This window comes from Theropithecus gelada, chromosome 5 (assembly GCF_003255815.1).
Source record: "Theropithecus gelada isolate Dixy chromosome 5, Tgel_1.0, whole genome shotgun sequence".
NCBI classification, from domain to species: domain Eukaryota; kingdom Metazoa; phylum Chordata; class Mammalia; order Primates; family Cercopithecidae; genus Theropithecus; species Theropithecus gelada.
This window is the reverse complement of record NC_037672.1, coordinates 30,967,626-30,995,447: the sequence shown is the minus strand read 5'-3', so window position 1 is coordinate 30,995,447 and position 27,822 is coordinate 30,967,626. Positions and strand designations below refer to the sequence as shown.

Sequence of the window (27,822 nt, the reverse complement as noted above, 5' to 3'; positions counted from 1 at the left end):
TTTTGTTTGTTTGTTTGTTTCGATTTTATAATTTGAAAACTTACAGGATTGTCAAAGAAAAAGGAAAGGAAAAAAAGCCAAAACCTGATGTCAGAAATTGGATAGTTAAGTAGTGTTTCCTTCCCATTCAAATTTTCATTGAGATGGTAGAAACAGGTGTTCTAAGATAGAGAACAGGAAGTAATAGATTGAATTTTCCTGCTTGTGACATTACAAGGGTGGGGTTCAAAACACACCGCCTCTAAATATGGTATCTTGGCATTTGAGAAAACAGCAGAAACAGAAATATCACTCTCACCTTCCCCTTGATCCTTTTCTGCTGAAGTAGGCCTTAAAACGTAGCTGACTTTCCTCTAAAGTAGGTCATAAGACCTTCATTTTAGAGGTGTTTTTCCTATTTTTGGAGAAAAGTAATATACTTTTTCTGTTCTGGAGAAAAGACACAAATATGCCAAGAAGAATATGATCCAACAGGCATTATTAAGTTCCCTGTTTATTACCAGAGGATAAATAAATATTTCCACTTCATTGTCATTTAATCAAACCATTTTTGTCTTTCAATCATATTTTTCCACAACCATTCATTAAACTTAGCATAAAAATATATACTTTTTCTGTTTCTTTGGGTCTTTTTTTCTTAAGGCACTTATGTATTAAAAATGTTATATTCAATAAAATTATATGCTTTACTCTTGTCATTCTTTTACTATAGGGGCCTCATCTATAAACCCAGCAATGGATGAGAAAGTATGTTATGTTCCCTCTTCTGCCCATCAACAAGATAAGTTTATTGACTTTGGTTATGTTTATGCATGGAATTGATCAAAAGCTAACTGGACAAGGAGACACAGACAAACTATAAATATAAGTAAGTTACATAATATTGTGGTAGGTGATGAGTGCTTTGGAAAAAAATGTAGAAAGTATAATTATTGATGAGAGATATTAGGAGCATTGGGAGATAATGCTCCTAATAATGAATTTTTAAAAAAAGTTTGAAAAGATTATATATTTATAAAAAGTTGACATTTGAAGAATGACTTTAAGCAGACAAATGAAATTAGTTTTCTGAACATCAGGGAGAAGACTGTCCCTGTCAATGCAAAGGAGCAAAGGTGAAGTAGATCTATCCTGTTCACTGAGCCTTACAACAAGGAAGACAGTATGACTGTGTCAGTATGAGTAGCTGATGAGATTTGAAAGCAAATAATAAGGCATATTATATAGGTGCTTGTTGGTCTTTGCAAGGACTTTGATTTTCCCTAAGTGAAATGAGAGACCACCAGTGGGTTTTGAGTACAGAAAGGGCAGGATCCAATTTGTCTTTCAAAAGAATCCTCCTGGCTGTGATCTAGAGATTAGGTTACACGCAGTCAAGAAAAGCAGCAGTGGCACCAGTTAAAGTTCTACAGTAATCTAGGAAAGAGAGGATAAGTTGGTAGCACTGGAAGTTGTGCAAACCATCAGGCTCTAAATATACTTTGATAGTAGAGGTCACAGTTTTCACATTTAAAAAAAATGAGAAAATATGAGTGTAACCTCAAAACTTGTGGCCTGAGTAACTTAAAGATTAACTTGTGTTTCACTTAGATGAAGAAGATCATGAATAACCATTTGGGCACTGGGATAAGTAGGAGTGGAAAGGGGTTATACCTTCTGTTCCCCTATCATAAAACTCATGGCCAAAATTACTGTAACAAAAAAAAACAGGTTAATAAGAGAAAATACTAAATTTATTTAACTAAAGTTTTATGTGACATGGAAGACTTTAGAAGTGAAAATCCTGAGAAAACTATTTTATGCTTAAATTCCATGAATAATAAACAGTCATTGATATGGTTTGGCTCTGTACCCCCACACAAATCTCATTTCAAATTGTAATCCCCATGTGTAGATGGAGGGTCCTGGTGGGAACTGAATGCATCATGGGAATGGATTTTCCCCTTGCTGTGGGTTCTCACAAGATCTGGTTGTTTGATAAGTGCCTGGTGCTTCCCCTTTCTTGCTTTCTCTCTCCTTCCGCCATGTAAGAGGTGCCTTGCTTCCCCTTTCCCTTCCGTCATGATTGTTTCCTGAGGCCTCCCCAGCTATGGGGAAAGGTGAGTCAGTTAAACCTCTTTCTTTATAAATTATCCAGTCTCAGGCAGTTTCTTTATAATAGCATGAAAACAAACTAATGCAGTCATGTAGAAATGTGACTGACAAAATGTATAATTTACTAGTAATAAGCTGAGTGGGGAAGCCCAGGAAGGCCTTTATATTCAGATACTTTTTGGTCTCTCTGTGTAATATTTCTTTCCCCAAGTATAAGGCATGACCTCTCTGGAATGAGGGTCTTATTACCTACTTTTAGACAAGATAGGTCAGAGAATTTCCTTGCGGCCAGTTCTTATTCAGAAAGGTGGGTATAAGTGAATAAACCTTCTTGCTTGTGAGGCCCTCCTCATCTTCCTTGGCTTAAAATACTTTAGGGTAGCATTTTCCGAGTCCCAACTAGTATGAATGAGAAGCAAGAGATAATGCTCATATGGATATGTTAGGTTTTAAAAATCTGTTAGATGTCTAGGTGGCTGGGTTAATTAAATCACTGGATATGCTAATTTGAATTTCAGGAGAGAGGACAAACTGGAGAGAGATAGATCGATCGATCGATAGATTGATAGATAGATAGATGATAGATAGGAAAAAGAAAAGGGGAATAAAGGAATTAGCCCTTGAACACCACAATATTAAAATATAATAGAAAGGAGAAGAAAACCTGACAGGAGGCTATGATGGAGTGATCAGTGAAGTAGGAGGAAAACTATTGAAGTGTGGTGTCCTGAATATGAAATGAAAAGATGTTTATTAAAGAGGAGTGCCCCGATGTAGCCAAACTGCAAAATCTGGAGGCATAATCCTTCACAACTATCCTCACTTTGGAAACCAACTATAAGTGCAGGGGGTTCCCCAAATCCTCTTAAGTATGGCAATTATCTGGATGTACTCACAGTACTCTCTGAAAGCTGTTATATTAATTGTCATGGTTTGTTACAGGGACAATATACATTAAAACTAGCAAAAGGAAGATGCATAGGGCAGAATCTGGAAAGATTTCAGGCATAGTTTTTATTGTCATTAGGACACATTACTCTCTGGGATTGATGCATGACAATTTGCACAGTGTATTTAGAACCAGGGAAGCTCACCAAACCTTGCTCATAACTCATGGTTAACTCTGATGTAGTAAGAGTGTCTAGTCCAATGATTATCCAAGTGATAATTTTTAGAACTATTATGTACTGACAAAAGAGCAATCAGATATTCCAACCCACATTAGCCTTCTGCTATCCAAATGTCTAAACATCTGGAGCCCCATATTGAGGTATCTCACCCATAAAAGTTAAATGTATATGATAGTAGTACAGGAAATTCTTCCATCTATGAATTTTCTGTACATGGTAGAATTAAACCCGGAGTCAGCTACATTACTAAATATTGCTGTTAGCCCTTTCTTTTGCAGTTGGTCCATATATATATATTTTTTCTTTTCACATGTGTTAGGGGGACCCAAGGAGGTTTCCCCTGGGACTACAGACTGAGAAATCCAGATGAGGACATCCTCTTCCCAGGGAGAAAATAAAGTTAAGAATTAGAAGGGAGAAAAGGGTATACAGGCCTGGCCCAGGTATCTTGGGGAAAAAACCGTCAACTCAGATGTTGTCTACTTCAAATTCTAGATATTTTAAGACAATTTCTAGTTTTAATTTGTTGATAAGAGTGCAGGCTCATTCAAGAGGTGATAGTTTCTTTAGATGAGATACATGTATCCACGAATCAGTTTCTTTAAGCTCAGCAGTGCAGATATTTTTTTTAACAAATGTGATAGTGAGCCTTTGCAGTCAAGTTGGAGGGAGTCTTTTCCAGTAGACAAAATACCATGATCGTAGGTTATAATGTTCTAGTTCTTTGTCCCTTGGGATTACACTTTGGAAAGATTGTTCTACCAGAGTATGATTTTTATCTGTAGTCTTAATTATAACTTTACAATATTAAAGTATTTTACCTTCTATTAATTTGGGGTCAAAAGAAGTTGGGGCCAGATGCATAGGGAGTGCAGTAACTATCTAAATTAGTGAGAGCTTATGTAATCAAAAGGAGTAGTATCTAAGTTCAAATTCACTGTATGTAGGGCTTTTGGCCATGGCAGGTGTAACATTCCCATAAACTTTTCAAATTGATTCTTAAGAGTGCTATTGTTATGTTCAGCTAGTCTAGAGGACTGAGGATAATTAACACAGTGAAAGTTCTCTAAGATTGGCCAGAAACCACACTCTTGTTTGATAACTTGACTGGTAAAATTAGTTTCTCAGTGACTGTGGAGCTTAAGGGGTAATACTGCAGGTAGATAATTTTTTTTTTTTTAAATAATAGGATTTTAGCCATTCCAGAAGTGCTGGCTTATCTTCAGGAAAAGGTTTCAACCCAATGGGAAAACAAATAGATCAAAACTAAAATATAATTTTGTTAATATGAGGGAGGTCGCTGAACAAAGTCCACCTGCTAATTCTTGAATGGCCCATTAAGGTGGTTAAAATGGCCAGGAGCTGTACACATTTTCCTGGGGCTGTACACACTTTCTTCGTTGAATTTAGGGTGAGGGGGGACAGGATAAATAAACATTTTCAATTACGATGTTGACGTTGCCCTATCAGTATTTTTGCATAAAAGTAATAATCTTTTCTGTAGTCTAATGACTTAAATAGGTACAGTATTTAATAAAAAAAAATGTCACGGTGTCTGGAAGAAAGCTTTGTTGTTGTTGTTGTTGTTGTTGTTTTGGCTAAAACCAGAGTTTCTCTTTATCATTAAATCAGTAGCTGTTATTTTTCCAATTTGGGATTTTTGTTTTATTTTCTGTTTTTGGCCTCTGTTGCCCAATTCTGTGCATCTTTATTAATTATTTTAAATTCATCTCTTAGGAATCTTTCCAGTTGGGTCATGACAAAGATTTGATCAGAAGGATCTTTAAGGGCACCGTTCTTTGTTGTGTTATTAGCCAGGTAATTTCCTCTGGTTCCCATAGCATCTGGTTTAGAATGGCCTAAAAATTTGATAATGGCTAGAGGGCGGATAGCTGTATTACATCTAATAATTCTATTATATACAATCCAATTCTTTATTTTGTCTTCATTGGAAGTAAGGAAACCTCTTTGTTTTCATAACATTCCAAAGTCATGAGCAATTCCTAAGGACTACCAACTGTCTGTGTAATCATTAACAGTCTTTCTCAGCAAGGAAACAGGCTTGAGTGGGGGCAATTAGCTCTGCCTGCTGGGCTGAAGAGGCTAAAGGCAAAAGAGCTGCTTTCACCACCTCAAAAGCATTAGTGGTTATAGAGCCTGCATGATACTTGCCACATTCGTTTTGTAAATATGAGCCATCCGTAAACCAGGACAACTAAGCATTTCCTGGGAGACTGTCTTGGAGATGTCCCGAGATCTATCAGAATTAAGCAATCATGTGGTGCCTCACTTGAAGGATATGGCACAGGAGTTACAGAGTTAAGGTTATTGCAACATGAGTGATATAAGGAGTAGCAAGTAGAAGTTCATAAGAAGTAAATCAGCTAGCAAAGGATGCTATATTAGTCTGTTCTCACACTACTAATAAAGACATACCCACAAATGGGAATTTTATAAAGGAAAGAGGTTTAATGGACTCACAGTTTCACGTGGCTGTGGAGGCCTCATAATCATGGCAGAAAGCAAAGGAGAAGCAGAGCCATGTCTTACATGGTGGCAGGCAAGAGAGCTTGTGCAGGAGAACTCTCATTTATAAAACCATCAGATCTTGTTAGACATATTCACTACAACAAGAACGGTATGAGGGAAATTGTCTCCATGATTCAATTATCTCCACCTGGCCCCACCCTTGACATGTGGGGATTATTACAATTCAAGGTGAGATTTGGGTGGGGACACAGCCAAAGCATATCAGATGCTGAGTGAGATGTGAGTTTAAGATAGCTTACTAGAGAGTGATGTTAGTTCCCACACTTTGGGTTAAGATTCCCAATGTGTTTCCTTTCTTTATGTATACAAAGAGGAAACAAAGTTAATTTATAATTAAGATGCCCCTGAACTGAAAAATGTACCAATTTCTCCTTTGGTTTAAAAACTTACTTTTCAGATTTTGCCCCTAAAGAGACAGATATTTGATTCAGCAGTGATGGGTGCTATTATTTTTGGTTTTTGAACGGGGAATGACATAACAAATGAGGAAATTTGGGAAGTCAGAAGACTCCAAGGTTGAGTCAGCAAAGTTTGCTTGTCAAATTCTAAAATTATTTCCCTGTTATGAAGGAAAAAAAGTTTTAACATAGTATTTTTCTTGAAAATTGAGCCCACAGAGGAGGTAGATAGGGAAGAATTAACAAGTAAAAAAGAGGCAGGTGTCTTGGAGAGGACAAGATAGAAAGGGATGGGCTGTGAAACAAAAACCGCTAAAAGCTTCTTGGAAACTCCCATATGTATCTTTTTATTAGCTCAAGGCATGGGCTGATTGGGGCTGGTGGGGTTAAGAACTGATACTCTTGTTCCGGTGTCTGTAAGCACAAATACCTCATTCCCAACTCAGAGAGTGGTTTCACCCAGATGACTGAGAGAACTGGGAAGAGCCCCTGTAGTCCTTGGTGCCTGTTCATTGAGAGTGGTCTCCAAATGGGGAAGAAGGGTTGGGTAGCTGGGAAATATAGACAATACTTTTTGAGGAGTAGTAAATTACTAGGGAGAATAAATGTGAGGTGGGAGAATAAATGTGAGGTAGGAGACTGGCAGAACTTGTTTTCTGGTCACAATCTTGCTGACCAAAACAGGATCTATTCCAGACAGGATAAAGAGAAGAAACTGGCAGGAACCAGTGGATGGAGATGAAGTGATCCTTAGCTGCTCTCATTCCTCATTGACATAAGACACTCCCACCAGCACCATGACAGTTTAAAAATGCCATGGCAATGTACCCAGGCATTACCACCCCTTTTAAGGCAACAACCCTGAAGTTACTGCCCCTTTCCAAGAATGTTCTAAATAGCCAGCCCCTCAGTTTGCATTGACATACCCTTAATTTGCATGTAATTGAAAGTGGGCTTTCCTGAATATAAATACAGTTGCCAAGAGACCATACATTGTTCATTCTGGGCACACGGCCTGTGAGGTAACCTTGCTCCACAAGGAGCAGTACCATTTAATAAAAATTGCTGTCTAATATCATCAACTCACTCTCGAATTCGTTCCTGGGCAAAGTGAAGAAACCTCCCAGACTAAGCCCTAATTTGAAGGCTTGCCTCTCCTGCATCAGATGAACCTGGGACATGGGAGGCAGTCATTAAGAGAAGGTGAAAGGTGAAGTTTCACAAGGAAAAAAGGCTATTTTATTATGTAGATAAAGTACCCCAGGTAATCTCTTGGAGCTGTCCTTAGAAAAATAGATTTAAAAGTCTGTTTGGGTGTGGTAACAAATTCCAGTCTTTTCTCTTCTACAGTGGTTGATCTTTCCTTGTTATTTGATGAGATCTCTAGGAAGAGGACTTGAGGCAACTGCATTTCTTTTGGAAAGAATCTTTCTTGACCAGAGAAAAAAAATCCAAAGGGAGACCCTTTCTGAGTTTGGTGTGAACCAGGTGAGATTAGAAAGACCTTGGTTCTAAGGCTGCTGCTAAGGCCTTTGAGCATCTTAAAGCACCAGTCTTTAGGGTTACCACTTTGTGAAACCCAGCAGAATCACATAGTATGTAATCTTTTGAGACTGGCTTTTTTTTTTCCACTTAGTATAATTTGCTGAATATTTATTAAAGTTGATGAGAAAGAGATTTTCTGGCTTTTTTGGCACTCTCTTTTCCGGTGGCCTGGCTTCTTATGGTAGTAGCCTGGCCCAGGATGTTTCTTCCTAGTGTTATGTCTGGGAAGCACCATCTGCTGTAATAGGAGATTTAAAACTTGAGTGGTTTTCTCTGTATTAGTGTCCTCAAGGATGCCAGCTAGCTAATTTGCCAAATTATCTGGATCAGAAGTAAGTATAGTTTTCCATTCTATCCAGGTTCTTTTGACAAGCTGAGAGAGTTCTCCAGAAAGGAGAAGTGTAATTCTGCTCATAAACAGAATTAAAGTCTACTTGAATAGATTCAACATCTATAAGGAATTCATAATTTTATCTAAATATAACCTGGATTTGATAGCATTTTTTAAAACACGGCCTAGAGTACAACTGTAATGGCTGGAAAGTGGCTCATTAGGTTCTTAAACATGGGAATGGATTTTATTGCAGTCTAAAGTTTTAGGAATAGCCTCAAGAATGGCCTCATGGAAGTTTTTGCTATGCCTATGTCTATCACAGTCTTTAGAGGTGCTTTTGTCTGACTCTCCCTCAGGATAACAACAACAAGCCTTGGTCATTCAGCATGGTGCCTGAACTTCACCAAGTATGTGAATCAACTGGTGTAGGTCAGAAAACCTGAGGCTGATAGGCCTGACTCACTATGCTGAGTTAATCAGAAAATTGAGGAGGGCCCTCAGTGATCTGTGGAAATTCCTTGGCAATAACTTGAAGTTCAGCTTGCATAAAAGAAAAATGGGAATTTGAGATTTAGAAGAATTATCAGTGAGTTTAACTTTAAAATGTCAGGTTTTAGCAGATCAAAGACAGAGGAAGAACAGAGGAAAGAGGAGAGGTCTCTTCTAGAGAGGACAGAGTCTGGACCTAATAACTTCCTTAAATCTTTCTCTGTCTCAGTTAATTTTGAGATAACATGTTACTACTATAATAATTTACACATGAGATAACAAAGGCCCAGATTGTTTTTTGTGTTTGTCATTATTGTTGATTTTTTATTTGACAAATATCCCAGACTAGTTAAATGACAGAAAATAGAACTAGAACTAATGACTTCTTATTTTAAGTTCTGTGTGTGTGTGTGTGTGTGTGTGTGTGTGTGTGTGTTGAATGATACCTTGCTTCCTTATAAAAGGACAGAGACACATTGTCTTTGTCATAATTTTAGAGTAGTCCAATATTCATGACAAACAACCAACAGGTAATAAAGAGGAGCTCAGATTAATTCAGTTTAGTTTGGGCCCTTTTTGAATAGTAGAATTCCTTTCAGTATTTCTACAGTGTCTCTGTGTGTTTTGTTTTCAGTTGTGCTCAAATGGGTCAACCTCTATTTTCATAATTATTAAATTCATACCTCAATCAGAGAGATTAAAATAATTAAAAGCAACTATGAAGTCTTAAGTTCATAAATCACTTGACACCATGATTATGTACATAAGAGACTACTGCCAAAATAAATCCCTACGTCTCCATGTTTCTGTCTGAAATTCCTTTGTCTAGTATTAAGGAATTAAGAAAAAGAACAACTTCTACAATACTTCCTAAAAAAAAAATCCCCAGAAAAAACGTCTACTTTAAACAGGGTTACTATCATTACAGATGCCTTTTTTTAAAAAATATAAAAACTAGGAACTGAGCTACCTATACAGCTTATTTTAATTGAATGTTTATTTTTCTTTCTATTCAGTTTCCTGGTGACCAATTGAATTGTCAGAGGAAGGCATTTTATGAACAGAGTGCTTATTTATCTCAGATAAAAGGGACTATTCAAGCAGACAACAGAAATAAATAATGCTTGATGAATTCTATCTACTGAACTAATTCTCATTTAGTGGTAACTCTATGGTCTACAAAAATGAAAATGATTGTGGAAGTTAGTTGATATATTACTGTGTTGCTTCTATTCATTGTTGCTGAACTATGGAAAGTACTGAAATGAATGCACATTTGTGGAATACAAAATGCAAATGAACCTAATTTGGAACTAGGATAAACAAATTGGAGAGAGTTAATTGCTTTTTTTAATGTAGCATGGTTGGCTTAGGACTTTGTACTCAAAGACATATTATAGCCTAGAACTTTTATGTATTTTTAAAAAGTCTATACTCTAGAGTTTTGGCGGAAGAAGTAGAATAATTTGGGTGCTCGTATGGGCCTTCTATTTTGATGACTAAACTCCCAAAGCTCACAATGTGGGTATCACCATAGTCCATGGTTTGGACTTCAACCTTTTAGGCATCAGGTTGCACTTTTACAATTATTCGGAGTTAACAAGACTTAAGAAATTGAACAAATAATTATCTCTAGAAGAGTTGAAGTTAAGACAAAAGATTACATATTTCTATGGACTGACTTGTGTTCTCCCAAAATTCATATGTTGAAACCCAGATCACCAATACCTCAAAATGTGACTGTATTTGGACACAGGTCTTTAAAGAGGTGATTAATTTAGAATTAAGCTCTTTCGGTGAAGCCCTGATCCAATATGTTTGATGCCCTCATAGAAAGATAAGACACTGACGGCACTGGAGCACAGAGGGAGAACATGTAAGGATACACAATGAGAAGGTGGCCATCTGCAAACCAAAGAGAGGGGCCCGATAAGAAAGCAATACTGTTGGCACCTTGATCTTGGGCTTGTCACCTCTGGAACTGTGAACAAATATGTTTCTCTTTTTTTCTTTTTTTTTGTAGACATAGAGCCTTACTTTGTTGCCCAGGCTGGAGTGCAATGGCATGATCTTGGCTCACTGCAATCTCCGCCTCCCAGGTTCAAGCAATTATCCAGCCTCGGCCTCCAGAGTAGCTGAAATTACAGGCACATGCCACCATGCCTGGCTAATTTCTTTTGTGTTTTAGTAGAGACGGGGTTTCACCGTGTTGCCCAGGCTGAAACTCTGGAGCTTAGGCAATTCGCCCACCTCGGCTTCCTAAAGTGTATGTTTCTGTTTTTAAAGCCACCCAGCCTGTGACATTTTTTTATGGCAGCCCTAGAAAACTAATACATGCACAAATTGTTATAAAATGAGATTATCAGTATAAAATGGAACAGATCATATATCTTCTCACCAGCACATTTTTCTATAAAATAAATTTACACAGGCACCAAGAAAATAATCAGACAACAGATTCTTAGTTATGTAGTTAAATAATTAAGTTTTTTTAAATTTTTAATTATTTGAACCAGGAGAGCTCAGTTTGAAGCTCACCAATTGAAGTCCAATAGCAGACACAAGTCCGTGATGTCATTTGGAGAAAAGACAATACTAAAAATGTAAAAACACATTGTCTTGCTAAATATACTCAAGGAACCGTACCATCATCTCAATATTAGCATCTGTCTTTCATTTAGTGTATATGTTTTTGTGGGCATGAGTTTGGATGTGGGTGAGAATGGGCTGTAGTAAACTTCCAAATACTTTTTAACAGGGCAAATAGAAGAATCCTCTGTTGGCCTCCCCCTTGTCTAGTTTATTTGTTCTTGTGTATCAGGAGTTCTTTTGGATCCAAGCAAAAATGTTCCACTTAACAGTAATTAAACTTATAGTAGTTTAGTTTTCTCAGATGCTCATCCTAAACTTAGGATGCTTTTTTATCCCCAACTGATAAGTTTGCATTCAAATGATTCTAATATGATTCATTTTCTTTTTCTAGGCATAAAAATCAGGGAAAGACTAACAATAAAGGGCTTTTTAATAACATATCTTATAATAAGACACTCTCTTACTAAGCAATTCCACATATATCCCATTGTTCTTAATTGTATCACATGGTGACCCTCATTTGGAAGATTTTCAGCCTCAGTAAAAGAAGAAGGTAAGAGGAAAATGGTTGTTGAGGGCTTAAAATAGCCAATGGACAGACTGTGTCAGCCAACCCATGAAAGGAAAGAGCCTGTAAAACTCTATCTAACACATTTAATCTTCCCAGGAGAGACGTTTTTGCTAATGGGACCAGTTGAATTCTATGCTTTGAGTAAACTCATTGAAATTATCTCTGTGGTTGCAATTTGCTTTATATCTAACAAGTAGCTTTCTTCGATTTTTTTTGATAAGCTCTTTCTTGCATCTCTTCAGATCCATGTTTTCTATCTTTAAATACATAAATATATTTAATTAGGTTGAAGTAAAATATTACTAGGGTAAGAAGTCATTTTGCTTTGTTAAATTTTAGTTCCGTTATTGCTACTGAGACTCATTCTGTGTTGAGTTAGGGTGACTGTCCTAAGCCTCTCTAAGTGAAAAGATCACTTATACACTGTGAAGTGGGTAACAATTCACCTACTTGCAATCTAACAAGTCAGCCTGACACAGTTTTAAGGATGCTGCAAAATAAACAAAACCACTGAGTTAGAGACAGTCTATTTCTGACAACGAAAGCAGCAGCCAGAGTACCAGCACTGTTTTACACTGGATTCTCAAGTACCAGTTTCCAGGTTTCCAGGTAGTGACACAAAGAGGGACAGGGGATACTTAGGCATGAGATGGGTTTGTTATAGGTAAGAAACTCTGAGCTTTGGAAACTGCACTCTTTCATAATAGTCAGGAAGCATGACTGTGCTTTGCTCTGGATGGAGTCACTATATCTTTCAAGGTGATTTGCAATATAAACATCTGTGAAAAGATAATCCAACACAAAGGGTACTTAGAACCATGCTCCCAAGACTTGCAGATATGTGGATAAATGTAGCTTAATTTAATGAGACTATCTCCTCTGAACTAAACTTTTTAAAGGTGATGTGGGGAAGAGAGAATAAATGGAAAGAAGAGACTCCTGAATACTAGAAGACCAATAAAATTAATTACGTACTTCTTAATGTTCATGAATATATTTTTAATCGCTTAAGAACAGAAGAAAAATGTCTCTTCAGAAAAAATAAAATTTACAAAATGTCTATAGATTTTTTTTCCGTAACTTGTATCCTTGATTTAATGTACAAATACCTAATTTTGTAATAGAATAATTATATTTGTTGTTTTACAGTTCAATGAGAGGATAAGCTAAATAGAACTCTACAAATAGCTGGATGTAATAAACACTATATAACAGAATCTCACATGTAATTACTATGTACCTGAAAATAAAAATATTTAAATACAAGACTGTGCCCTTACTAGAATGATAAAGGCAAAATATCATATTTTTATAGATATATTTGAATTAAATTCCTTCTTTGAAGAATAATTTTTTTTAATTTACTTAAATTTTTGAATACTAGTTTAGTGTATGGAGTAAAACTACTTAGGTAGAAAAGACAATTCTCTTTGATTTGGTTGCAGTATACACAATAGACATAAGCTATATTCTATGTTATCCATTATATGTTATATGCCATATGATACGTAATATATTATGTATATTACTCCATATTTACAGCAGGCACCAGTCTTTTTTACTGGTCTTGAAGCAAATTGCTATGACTATCTATAGAGAGGGTCACGTGGCAAGTAACTACTGATGTCCTCTTTGTTACAAGAGGAACTTCCAACCTACAGCCAGTAAGAAGCTGGAGCTTTCATTTATACAGCTACAGGAAATCAGAACAGATCCTCCCTACATGAAACTCCAGCAGAGAGGCCAACACCTTAATTGGAACCTTGAGAAACTCTCAGCAGAAGACAGCATAGCAAGAGATAACTAATGCAATGGCTATGCTCAGAAAAGATGCAAAACCCACAGAGGCCCATAAAAAATCTTCTTCCAACATTGCACTAAGGAGCTCTCAGCTACACATATTATAAAAGTTAGTATTTTTACCAATTAAATAATGAGCTGTCAAATGCAATATGACAGCTGAAAAGAGGCCTCACACAGTATAATTAGCTGTCTTTATCCTTTTTCCACACAAATGTTGTAACACTTCTTATTTGCAAGGTGTTATCATAGTATGTAACTGAAAAATAAATGAGACATGGATGATGTATTAAAGAATTTTCCATCTAGTAACAGATATGAAATACTGTGCTACTCAATTGTTACATCCTTTGCTCAGAAACAATCTTAGCCTCATATGTAGCTAACTGTGCCCGTCTGTACACAATTGTCTAATGTTTCCAGTTCATACTTTTTTTTTTTTTTACAGAGAATGTACTGTATTGAGTACACATTAGGAAAAAAAAATCTTGTTTTTCTTAGCATCAAAATTTCCAATTACTCTTCCACTCTATTAGCTCAGTAAAAAGATGTGTTGGAGGTGATCCTATCCTTGAAACACTTGAAATACAAGGGATAATCCATTGATTGGTGTGAGCTTTCCTAGAATCCTGGGTTAGGCTAGTACCTATGTTTTGTTTTGCTCTCTGGCATATGCAAGCTGAAAGATAGCATTGAATTATTTAGGTATGAAGAACAACTCTAGATGCTATTTGTGGACAGGGAAAGGAAAATGTAAAAGGTGATGTAGTGATAGAGCTGGTGACCAGAGACTATGTCTTGAGAAGAGAAAATAGATTATTTATCCATCTGTCTGTATATCTATCTGAACAACTATCATCTATAATGTGTCGTCATATGGTGTACAAGGGAAATAAATTTTCCATGTATTCTTTGACATTTCAATAAAATCTGTATCTCTGGGAGTGATATTTTTAGGGAATAGATTACTTGCTAAGGTGTTACATTCTCCAGGTCAGTGTAGAGTGACAAAAAAAAAAACAAGAACACCATTGGGATCCCAGCTACATTTGAACTAAAATTTTAATGCACATTAAGGTTTATGTGCCTGTCTCTAATCAGATATACCAGAAATTCTTTGGAATTATTTAGTATAATATGTGTGTGTATTCATGTTTGTATGTGCTCCCCCTGACACAGCACACTGCATGGTAACGTGCATGTAATGTAGTGAGCAATCTGTTTTTTGTTTTGTTTTGTTTTGTTTTAATTTTAGATAAAGAGGTAGAGGAAGACTTTAGAGCCAACTTCCAACAGAAGTATGGTACTGTGGCCACAAGTTAAATGAGAGACAAGGCTAGTTGTTGTCCTTTACATACATTGACTTCTACAGGTTTTCTTTTGTTTTCATAAATCTTGATCATAAATATTTAACACATTGAATGTTTTAGCTATCATGTTTTCTTAAGAATAACTAATATGACCAGGCACGGTGACTCACACCTATAATCCCAGCACTTTGGGAGGCTGAAGTGGGTGGATCACGAGGTCAGGAGTTCGAGACCAGCCTGGTCAACATAGCGAAACTAAAACTACAAAAAATTACCTGGGTGTGGTGGCAGGCCCCTGTAATCCCAGATACTCAGGAGGCTGAAGCAGGAGAATCTCTTGCACCCAGGAGGCAGAGGTTGCAGTGAGCTGAGATCATGCCATTGCACTTCAGCCCAGGTGACAGTGCAAGACTCCATCTCAAAATAATAATAATAAAAATAATAATAATAATAATAGTTTCTCAAAGAACAAGTACAAATCAAATACCTGATATCTTGTTATATAATGTAATATTGTTTTAATTCATGCAAAACAAGTATATTCTAATATTGCAGAAAAAAGAGAATAATTTCTCAAAGAACAAGTACAAATCAAATACCTGATATCTTCTTATATGATGTAATATTGTTTTAATTCATGCAAAACAAGTATATTCTAATGTTACAGAAAGTAAACTAAGAGCATATTGCCATCTGATTGGTATCAGTACTAAAGCATGTGACCGAATATAAAAATGTATTTGAGAAATCAAATCATCTGTCAGCGATTATATTGAAGTAATTTTTAAATTTTGCCAATTATATAATTATGTTCTGAAATACAATTTTTCAGAACATGATCAAAAGTTTAATATTTTACATGGTTTCTATTTGCAACCAAAACAGAACTGCTCTTAACTACTTAATCAAGAACAGTGTTTGCCCTCAAAGAAATAGCTGGAAAATGTGTGTGTCTACAAAGAAATTCCACTGTACTGTGTTCACTCACAGGGATACAAAATCGAGATTATTCACTATGGTCATGCTACAAAACAACAAAATATTTATTTTACATGAAAAAATATTTTTTAAAATTTATTTATTCTAAAAAAGAAACAAAACAGGATACATGTGCAGAACATGCAGGCTTGTTACATAGGTATACGTGTGCCATGGTGGTTTGCTACACTTATTGACCAGTCCTCTAAGTTCCCTCCCCTAAGCCCCCACCCCCAACAGACCCTGGTGTGTGTTGTTCCCCTCTCTCTGTTTGTGTGTTCTTAATGTTCAACTCTCAGTTATGAATGAGAACATGCAGTGTTTGGTTTTCTGTTCTTGTGTTAGTCTGCTGAGAATGATGGCTTCCAATTTCATCCATGTCCCTGCAAACGATATGATCTCATTTGTTTTTATAGTTGCATCACATTTTCTTTATCCGGTCTATCATTGATGGGCATTTGGGTTAGTTCCATGTCTTTGCTATTGTGAACAGTGCTGCAATAAACATAAGCGTGCATGTTTCTTTATAGTAGAATGATTTATAACACTTTGGGTATACATTCAATAATGGGATTGCTGGGTTAAATCGTGTTTCTGGTTCTAGATCCTTGAGGAATCACCTGTCTTCCACAATGGCAGAACTAATTTACATTCCCATCAACAGTTTAAAAGTGTTCCTATTTCTCCATAGCCTTGCCAGCATCTATTGTTTTCTGGCTTTTTAACAGTCACCATACTGACTGGCATAGATGGTATCTCCTTGTGGTTTTGATTTGCATTTCTCTGATAATCAGTGTTGTTGAGTTTTTTTCATATATTTGTTGACCATGTAGATGTCTTCTATTGAGAAATGTCTGTTTATATACTTTGTTCACTTTTTGATGGAGTTGTTTGGTTTTTTCTTGTAAATGTGTTTAAGTTCCTTGTAAATTCTGGATATTAGAGTTTTGTCAGATGGATAAATTGCAAAAATTCTCTCCCATTCTATAGGTTGCCTGTTTACTTTGATGATAGTTTCTTTTGCTGTGCAGAAGCTCTTTAGTTTAATTAGGCCCCATTTGTCCATTTTGGTATTTGTTTCCGTTGCTTTTGGAGTTTTCGTCATGATTTCTTTCCCTTGCCTGTGTCCTGAATGGCACTGCCTAGGTTTCCTTCTAGTGTTTTTATGGTTTTTGGTTTTACATTTAAGTCTTTAATCCATCTTGAGTTAATTTTTGTATAAGGTGTAAGGAAGGGGTACAGTTTCAGTTGCTGCTTATGACTAGCCACTTTTCCCAGCACCATTTACTGAATAGGGAATCCTTTCCCCATTGCTTGTTTTTGTCAGGTTTGTCGAAGATCAGATGGTTGTAGATGTGTGGTGGTATTTCTATGGTCTCTGTTCTGCTCCGTTGGTCTATATGTCTGTTTTGGTACCAGTACCATGCTGTTTTGGTTACTGTAGGCTTGTAGTATAGTTTGAAGTCAGGTAGCAAGACACATCCAGCTTTGTTGTTTTTGCTTAGGATTGTCTTGGCCTCAAGGGGTCTTCTTTGATTCCATCTGAAATTTAATTTTTTTTTCTAATTCTGTGAAGAATGTTAATGGTAGTTTGATGGGAATAGCATTGAATTTTTAAATTACTTTGGGCAGTATGGCCATTTTCACGATATTGATTCTTCCAATTCATGAAGATAGAATGTTTTCCCATTTGTTTGTGTCCTCTCTTCTTTCCTTGAGCAGTGAGTGGGTTGTAGTTTTCCTTGAAGATGTCCTTTACATCTCGTGTTAGATGTATTCCTAGGTATTTTATTCTCTTTGTAGCAATTGTGAATGGGAGTTCATTCATGATTTGGCTTTCTGCTTTCCTGTTGTTGGTGTAAAGGAGTGCTTGTGATTTTTGCACATTGATTTTGTATCCTGAGACTTTGCTGAAGTTGCTTATCAGTTCAAGAAATTTTGGGGCGAGATATTGGGGTTTTCTGAATCTATTGAGATAATCATGCGGTTTTTGTTTTGGTTCCATTTATGTGATGGATTAAGATGATTGATTTGTGTATGTTCAATCAGCCTTGCATCCCAGGGATGAGGCCAACTTGATGAAGCCAACTTAATCATGGTGGATAAGTTTTTTGATGTGCTGCCAGATTTGGTTTGCCAGTATTTTACTGAGGATTTTTGCATTGATGTTTATGAGATATTTTGGCTTGAATTATTCTTTTTTTGTCGTGTCTCTCCCACATTTTGGTATCAGGATGATGCTGGCTTCATAAAATGAGATAGGGAGGATTCCCTCATTTTTAATTGTTTGGAATGATTTCGGAAGGAATGGTACCAGCTCTTCTTTGTATTTCTTGTAGAATTCAGCTGTAAAGCTGTCTGCTCCTGGGCTTTTTTTGTTTGATAGGCTATTAATTACTGCCTCAATTTCAGAAGTTGTTATTGGTCTATTCAGGGACCCAAATTCTTTCTTGTTTAGTCTTGGTAGGGTTTAAGTGTTCAGAAATTTATCCATTTCTTCTAGATTTTCTAGTTTATTTGCATAGAAGTGTTTATAGTATTCTCTCTTGGTAGTTTGTATTTCTGTAGAGTCAGTGATTATATCCTCTTTATCACTATTTATTGTGTCTATTTTATTCTTCTCTCTCTTCTTCTTTATTAGTCTAGCTAGAAGTCTATCTATTTTGTTATTATTATTATTTTTTCAAAAAACAGTTCCTGGGTTCCTTGATTTTTGGAGGGCTTTTTGTGTCTCTATCTTCTTCAATTCTGCTCTGATCTTAGTTATTTCTTGTCTTCTACTAGCTTTTGGATTAGTTTGCTCTTGCCTCCCTCACTCTTTTAATTGTGATGTTAGGGTGCCAATTTGAATTCTTTCTAGCTTTCTGATGGGAGCATGTAGTGCTATACATTTCTCTTTTAATGCTGCTTTAGCTGTGTCCCAGAGATTCTGGTACATTGTCTCTTTGTTTTGATTGGTTTCAAAGAACTTCTTGATTTCTGCCTTAATTTTATTATTTACCCTCCTGAGGAGTCACTCAGGAGCAGATTGCTCAATTTCCATGAAATTGTGTGGTTTTGAGTGAGTTTATTAATCCTGAGTTCTAATTTGATTGCACTGTGGTTGAGAGACAGTTTGCTATAATTTCCATTCTTTTGCAATTACTGAGGAGTGTTTTACTTCCAATTATGTGGTTGATTTTAGAATAAGTGCCATGTGGCACTGGGAAGAATGTATGTTCTGTTGATTTGGGGTAGAGAGTTCTGTAGACATCTACTAGGTCCACTTGATCCAGAGCTGAGTTCAAGTCCTGAATATCCTTGTTAATTTTCTGTCTCATTGATCCGTCTAATATTGACAGTGGTGTGTTAAATTCTCCCACTATTATTGTGTGGGAGTCTAAATCTCTTTGTAGGTCTCTAACAACTAGTTTTATGAATCTGGGTGCTCTCATATTGGGTGCATATATATTTAGAATAGTTAGCTCTTCTTATTGAATTGTTCCCTTTACCATTATGTAAGCTTTCTGATGGGCGCATTCAGTGCTATAAATTTCTCTTTTAATGCTGCATTCTCCTTTAATGGTAAAGGTATTGTTCCCTTTACCATTCTTTGTCTTTTTTGATCTTTGTTGGTTAAAAGTCTGTTTTCTCAGAGCCTAGGATTGCAATCCCAGGTTTTTGTTTGTTTGTTTTTTGTTTTTTTTTTTTGGCTTTCCATTTGCTTGTTACATTTTCCTCCACTCCTTTATTTTGAGCCTGTGTGTGTTTTTGCATGTAGGAGGGGTCTCCTGAATACAGCACACAAGTAGGTCTTTACTCCTTATCCAATTTGCCAGACTTTGTCTTTTAATTGGGACATTTACCCATTTATATTTAAGGTTAGTATTGTTATGTGTGAATTTGGTCCTGTCATCATGCTGCTATTTGGTTATTTTGCACATTAGTTGATGCAGTTTCTTTGCAGTGTCATTGGTCTTTATATTTTGGTGTGTTTTTGCAGTGGTTGGTACTGGTTTTACCTTTCCATACTTAGCGCATCTTTCAGGAGCTCTTGCAGGGCAGGCCTGGTAGTAACAAAATTCCTCAGCATTGCTTGTCTAGAAAGGATTTTATTTCATCTTCGCTGATAAAGCTTAGTTTGGCTGGATATGAAATTCTAGGTTGAAAATTATTTTCTTTAAGAATGTTGAATATTGACCCACAATCTCTTCTGATTTGTAGAGTTTCTACTGAAAGGTCTGCTGTTAGTATGATGGACTTCCCTTTGTAGGTGACCTGGCCTTTCTCTCTGGCTGCCCTTAACAGGATTTCCTACATTTTGACCCTAGAGAATCCGACGATTATGTGTCTTGGGGTTGATCTTCTCATGGAGTATCCTAATAGTATTCTCTGTATTTCCTGAATTTGCATATTGGCTTGTTTTTGTAGGTTGGAGAAGTTCTCCTGGATATTATCCTGAGGTGTGTTTTCCAGCTTGTTTCCACTCTCCCCGTCTCCATTAGGTACTCCAATCAATCGTAGGTTCAGTCTTTTTATGAAGTCCCATATTTCTTGGAGGCTTTGTTCATTCCTTTTCATTCTTTTTCCTCTATTCTTATCTGCATGTCTTCTTTCAGCAAGGTGGTCTTCAAACTCTGATATTCTTTCTTCCACTTGGTCAATTCGGTTGTTGATACTTATGTATGCTTCATGAAGTTCTCGTGCTGTGTTTTTCAGTTCCATCAGGTTGTTTATGTTCCTCTCTAAACTGATTATTCTAGTTAGTAATTTCTCTAAGTTTTTATCAAGGTTTTTAACTTCTTTGCATTGGGTTAGAAAATGCTTCTTTAGCTCATCATAGTTTTTTTATTTCCCATCTTCTGAAGCCTAATTCTGTCAATTCAACCATCTCATTCTCCGTCCAGTTTTGTGCCCTTGATGGAAAGACATTGTGATCATTTAGAGGAGAAAAGGCACTCTGGCCTTTTGGATTTTTAGCATTTTTTTATTGTTGTTGTTGATTCTTCCTCACTTCATGAGTTTGTCTAGTTTCTGTCTTTGAGGCTGCTGACCCTTGGACGGGGTTTTTGTGGGGGTCTTTTTTTCATTGTTGCTGATGCTGTTGTTTTTACTTTCTGTTTGTTTTTCTTTTTTTTTTTTTTTCTTTCAATAGTCAGGTCTCTCTTCTGTAGGGCTGTTGCTGTTTGCTAGGGGTTCACTTCAGGCCTTATTCATCCAATTCACTCCTGTGCCTGGAGATATCACTCAAGGAGGCTGGAGAGCAGCAAATATGGGTGCCTGCTCCTTCTTCTGGGACCTTTGACCTCAAGGGGCATGAACCTGATGCCAGTAGGATCTCTCTTGTACAGGGTGTCTAACAATCCCCGTTGGAGGGTCTCACCCAGTTGGGTGGCATGGGGATTGGGACTTGTTTAATGAAGCACTTTGTCCTTGGTGGAGATGGTGTGTTTTACAAGGGGGAGACCCACTTGTCTGGGCTGCCTGGATTCAAGGAGGAGAGGCTAAGTCAGCTGATCCACAGAGACTGTGGACACCCCTCCCATTAGAGGCTCAGGCCCAGGGAGATCTGAATTCTATCCCTAAGCCTCTGGCTGGAGGGTTTGGAGATCCTGCAGGGAAGGCCAGACCACTGAGGAAGGATGAGTCAGGGTTAGGCCTGAAGAGGCCCTCTGGCCACAGACTGCCACAGCTTGTGTGTTGGGGTGTGGGGACAAGTCTTGGGACCAAGCTGTCCAGCCTCCCTGGCTCCAGCAGGGGAAAAGAGCAGCCTGGAGCTATAGAAATGGGTGCTGCCTTTCTTCCACAGAATGAGTGCTTCTCCTCCTTCCACAGAGGGAGCTGAGCATGTTAGGCAGTTACCAGTCCCGGTGCTGGCTGCTGCCTCTCCCCCAAGCAGCTTGAAGGGCTTAGACAGCAGGCAGCCACAGCCAGTGCTGGTCGCCCTCCCCGGGAGAGCTTGATATTCTTCAACAGATTCCAGCTGAGATGCTATAAGAATCTACACCTTCCAGGTTTGGGACGTTAGGCTCCGGTGGCATGGGTTCACAAGTGGGATATTCTGATCCTTGAGTTGCACAGTTCTGTGGAAAAAGAGCAATATTCCCAGTTGGGTAGCCCACTCCCTCACTGCCTCCCTTGGGAGGGTTGAGAGGGTGCCCCTTCCCCATGTGGCTCTCAGGTGGGCTGCTGCACCACACTGATCTTCCTTCTCTCTGTGAGTCAATTTTGATGAGAGAACGTGGATACCTTGGTTGGCGGTGAAGGATTCACATGCTTATTATTATTATTATTATTTTTTCCCCAGTGGGAGCCTCCAATTCCTGCTGCTTCTAGTCTGCCATCTTTGCCACACCCCCAGAAAATTCTGAGTAATGTCTTATTAAAATCTAAGTGTAGTAGCATTATGCTTTTACCGCAGTTTAAACAAAATGAGTGAGCAATATGTGACTGTTGTTTGTATGAATTACATACTATACAATAAATTATGGAAAAATATATGTTATGTAATAAATGTTACATTAGATTGTACACTGTATTATAAATTATACATAATTTTATAGCAATATGAATTACATAAGTATTTCTCTTTGCTGGTACTGAATACTGATCACAGAAGAATGTAACTTCTGTTCTACATAAATCCATATAATATATCTGCAACAAGATTTCAAGGAATAAAACATTAATTTTTTTTTAGAAATTAAAAATTTTAACCTGAAGAGTTTATATTATGTAAACAATTTATAATAGAAGAGCTACAGACTCTAGAAAGATAAACTTTGTAAAAGAAAAGTACAAGATGTTTGTTAATCTTTGTGTTAGTCGTAAGACTTTAGTACAAGTCACCAAAATCCACTAAAATCATCTTGAGTACAAATGAGGTTTCATGAAAATGAAAAGGGATTTAAGTCTAATGAAAGCACCAGCACAGCTTCAGGAACTTTGGAAAAAGATGTTTGGACTGGAAAGTCCACAAAAGAAGTTATAGCACCAGGTTACTGTTGCTATGCCTCAACTCCATCTCTTCCAAGAATTTTAACTCTTGTTAAGTAAAAAAATCCTGAAAAAAAAAAAAAAAAAAAAAAGCTGCAGCAATGGGTATGGTTATTTAGGAAAACAGTCACTGGAATTTTGTTCCACTGGGTGTATCAATTTGTTTGATTTTTTGTTTCTTGTGTCTATTAAATGTTTTGGAATAGAGACAATGAAAACAATCCAGAGTTTACCTTTTCCGACATTGATACATGGACATAACAAATAATTTCTCTTTTAAAAAAATGAATATGAAAGTGGAGAGTGTTCACAGACAGCTTAGCTAAGATGCTTTGTTAAACGCCAATAAGAACTAAAATTTATTAGCGAGGATATTTGATTGCAATGATGATTAAAATTTCTTTAGGTTTAGCTAATTATCTTTTAAATGGCATCCTATACAAAAGTTATAATTTCAAGCTCATGAAAAAGTTAACTAGGTAAATTCCCTAACTATACAGTTAAATAAACTGAACATAATTGAATTAAATGATACAACTATGGTCATCCAGCTACTTAATAAAAAAGACATTAACATGAGATGTATCAGTTTGCCTTGAAATACATAATGTATGTGCATATGCACATATGTCTTTATCTCTAGTGGTTTTATTTCAATATTTATAGATATAGGCATCTACGTAGAGATAATATTTTGTCTAGAATGTTCAATTTGACATGCACTTCTATATGAGTTCATTCTCATGCTGCTGTAAAGAACTGCCCAAGAGTGGGTAATTTATAAAGGAAAGAGATTTACTTGACTCACAGTTACATATGGCTGAGAAGGCCTTAGTAAACTTACAGTAATGACAGAAGGTGAAGGGGAAAAAAGGCACCTTCTTCACAGGGCAGCAGGAAGGAGAAGTGTCAGACAAAGGGGGAAAAAGTCCCTTATAAAACCACCAGATCTCATAAGAACTAACCCACTATCATGAGAAGAGCATGGGGGTAACTGCCCCCATTGTTCAATTACCTCCCATCTTGTCCCTTCACAATATGTGATATTATGGGAACTACAATTCAAGATGAGATTTGGGTGGAGACACAGCCAAACCATATCAACTTCTATATGTTTATCAGTTTTGATCATTTCCTAGTTTATTGCTATTATTGTCTATCAGTCTGCATCCATCTATTTATTATCTATCTATACTTCAACTTAATGTATTCTTCCATCTTATTAGACAAAAAATAAGACATGGTATGCAGTAATATAGATGATCAAATAGAAAATATATAAATATTATTATTTAGGAGAACATGGGAATTGAGATAACTGATTTTTACTCTTGAAAAATCTTAAAATTGGATTTGTTTTAACTTTTTGTATGCATTCATATTGACATACGAATGTCATGCAGGGCTTTAAAACTATCGTCTTTTTTTTTCTTTGTTCAGCTATTCAATTTCTACCATACCAAAATTAGATTCCTCCTCTCCCTAAGGTAACCTATTTTAACAATATTGTATGTATCCTAATAACCAACTTTGTATCCTACATTTTTCAGTGCTCAGATTATCCTATGCAAATAAGAATTCATGATATACATATACACACATATTTATAAGCATGTGTATACATGTACACATAGATGTGTGTGTATATATATACACACACACACACACAGAGACACATATACAATAGATTCTTGTTATATATGATAGCCATGTTTTTATAAAGACACCAAAAACACTGAAATGGTGAATACTAAATCATTGCTCTTAGCTGAAATACAGGGTTAGGTTCCTGCAAGCATCTGTTAACAACATTTTTATCAACCACTCAATACAGAATTTTGTTTTATGTGTTTGTTTAAAGACATCTTATTTAACATATATTATTGTTTCATTAACATTGAATTCATAGCCAATAGCACTATACCTCATGCCTGGGAAAATCTTATCTAACACACCTCATAAGGCACATCACAACCATCTCACATTTTGGCACTCTTGAAGGGTGCCATTTGAAACAGCAAAATCACCAAAAAAGCACATGTGGCACTAAATAAACCATGATAAGGATACTTGTTTACATTATGAGAGCTAAAACAAGAAAGCAGATTATTGTTTAGTTCAACTTCAAGTGTATCAGACAAGTCAAAAATTTAACCACTCTGTTCATGTATGTGAAGGATTGTGAAAGTGCCTTGAGTATCAATTTTGGGGTTAAAAATAAATTTTATGGACACGAATCTGCAGATATGGACGCTTCAAAAAAATGAGGATTAAGTATATATGAACCACCTACATACACATGCTTTCTGTTGCACAGACATATGTGTAACTCTATACAGAGTTTATTGTCTTTTTATTCTATAAAAATGGATGTCACTAACAACATTAATTAGGATGATTGCTGATTGAACATATATACATATATAGAACTTTAATAGATTTTATGTTTCTTGTAAGCAATAAATGATATAGCTTTCAAAAATTTAAGATTTGCTATTCGAACAATATATTGAATTTAATTTTTAATTTCGTAACAAAATTTGATATTTTTTATATGTTCATTTGACTTTTGAATTTGATGTTTTCTATATATTTATTCATGTTCTTACAGCATATTTTTCAACTTGACCATTTTTTTTCTAACAATATATAAGTAGTCTCATATGACATTAACAGTATTCCTTTGTCTATAATTTGTGTGACCAATCTTTTTGATATATGTTATGCTTATTGATTTTGGTTTTGATATATTGTCCCATGCAACTTTTATATTTTCTAGATTTATCTGTACCAATGGGTTAAGAGAAAAAAAATCTGATCTTTAATCAAAGGATAGGAAAGGGGATGCTAGAAAGTCAGAAAATGTTTATAAAATAATTCTCGTACAATTAAATTGCACAGGGAAATATCCGGCTCCATCTAGACCTACAATACCAAAGATGAAGTGGAGAGCCTAGATTTCCACCCTTAGCAGACTACAATGAAACACTCTCACGCTTCAACTGGGGTGGTGTGAAGAAAAGCTTAATAGAGAGCCCGGACTTTTATCCCTGGTCCAACTATAACTTCTTTACTCTCCCAAATGCCTTCCTCTGCTAGTAAAAGTGGGACAAAATGGGCACATGGACATGCTTTCCCACCTTCAGTGAAGGAAGGATATGTGTTTCAGGAAATAGTACTACAGCAATTCAACATAGAAGAAAAGAAGAGTAGATGAGGAAGAAGAAGAGGAGGAAGAGGAACAAGAAGAAGGAAGAGGAGGAGGAGGAGAAGGAGAAGGAGGAGAAAGATGAAGAAGAAGGTGAAAGAGAACAGCAAGAAGAGGCAGAGGCAGCGGCAGTGGAAGAGGCAAATGCAGAGGCAGCGGCAGCCACCGCCGCCACCGCCGCCTTAGCTCATGCCTGTGATCCCATCACTTTGGGAGGCCGAGGCAGGTGGAACACGAGGTCAGGAGTTCAAGACCAGACTGGCCAACATGGTGAAACCCCATCTCTACTAAAAATACAAAAATAATTTGGATGTGGTAGCATGCACGTGTAATTCCAGCTACTCAGGAGGCTGAGGCAGGATAATTGCTTGAATCCGGGAGGCGGAGGCTGTAGTGAGCCGAGATCACGCTACAGCACTCTAGCCTGGGTGGCAGAGAAAGATTCCGTCTCAAAATAAATAAATAAATAAATAAATAAATAAAGGAGGAGGAGAAGGAAGAAATAAAAAGAATAATAATAATAGTAATAAGGGGAGTACCTTGACCTAAGTCTCACTTTCACACCTACAAAATTTAACTGAAAATGAATCACAGACTTAAATACTATAAGGCTTTTAGAGAGAAAAAAAAAAAAAAAAAAAAAGGACACCTATGTAATCTAGCACCAGTTGGAGAGTTCTTTGAATTATGAAAGCACAATCCATAAAAAGAAATTTTGGTAAATTGAACTTCATTAAAATTGGAAACTTTGGTTCTGTGAAAGATCCTGCTAAAAGGATGAGAAAACAAGCTACATACTGAGAGAAAATATTTACAAAGCACCTATTTGACACAGGGTTAGTATCTAGAGTAGATAACAAACTCAAAAAGCTCAAAAACAAAGGAAAATTTCATTAGAAAGTAAGCAAAAGTCAGGGAGAGACAATTCACTGAAGGGAATATAGAAATGCAAGTTAACATCATAGTAAGATATCACTACACATTTATCAGAATGATTAAAATAAAAAGAAAAATAGTGACAACATCAAATCTAGAAAGAGTGAGAAGAAACTGGAACACTGACTTTGCTGGTAGAATGTTAAATGGTAAAAATATTTTTGAAAATTGCTGAGCAGTTTTTTTTTGTTGTTGTTATTGTTGCTTAAATAACAACAATACACAATGTAACTACAATACACATGTAACTACAATACAATCCAGAAATTTCACTCTTAACCATTTAACAGATAAGTGAAAATATATGCTCACATAAAATGCTGTACCTGAAAGTTCATAGTAGTTTTATTTGTGATAGGCTTAATTTGGAAACAACTTAGTTGTCATTCAATGGGTGAGTGTTTAAGCAAATTGTGGTACATCCGTACCATGGAATAGTACAGAGTAATAAAAATAAATGGACAATTGATACTCACAAGAAACTGAAGGGATCTCTGGAAAATTATGCTAAATGAAAAAAGCCAAATGATTGCAATTATATAACTCTTGAAATGACCAAATTGTGCAAATAGAGAAGAGATGAGTGGCTTCCAGAGGTTAAGGAGATCTTTATTCATTTGCATTTTTTATAACAGAGATGAAGCAAAAATCCCTTCTGATATCTAATCCCCAGTATTACGTTTATGTGAGTCTCTCCTCTCAAGTGGGAGTGAGATCTGTAGCTTGTTTGTAACTGATGCAATATTCTGTAAATGATGGAATGCTATTCTTCTAGTAATGTCCTATTATACAGTAGAGCTGAAAAAAAACTTTCTATATGCAGTTAAGACCCCTAATCAGTTGAATTTAAATTAATCAAAAAAGAGCAGATGCTGTTAATTCCATGGCTGCAAGGAAATAAATTCTGCCAAT

The 27,822-nt window shown here is 36.4% G+C and overlaps 1 long non-coding RNA gene across 1 annotated transcript; it reads left to right on the top strand.

Annotated features, from left to right (window-relative positions):
* Positions 1 to 8,342: 8,342 nt before the first annotated feature.
* LOC112624263 lies at positions 8,343 to 26,038 on the top strand. Its single transcript, XR_003119383.1, has 4 exons — positions 8,343 to 8,462; positions 22,078 to 22,141; positions 24,207 to 24,253; positions 25,866 to 26,038. It is a non-coding gene; the product is annotated as an uncharacterized LOC112624263 (long non-coding RNA).
* Positions 26,039 to 27,822: the final 1,784 nt, after the last annotated feature.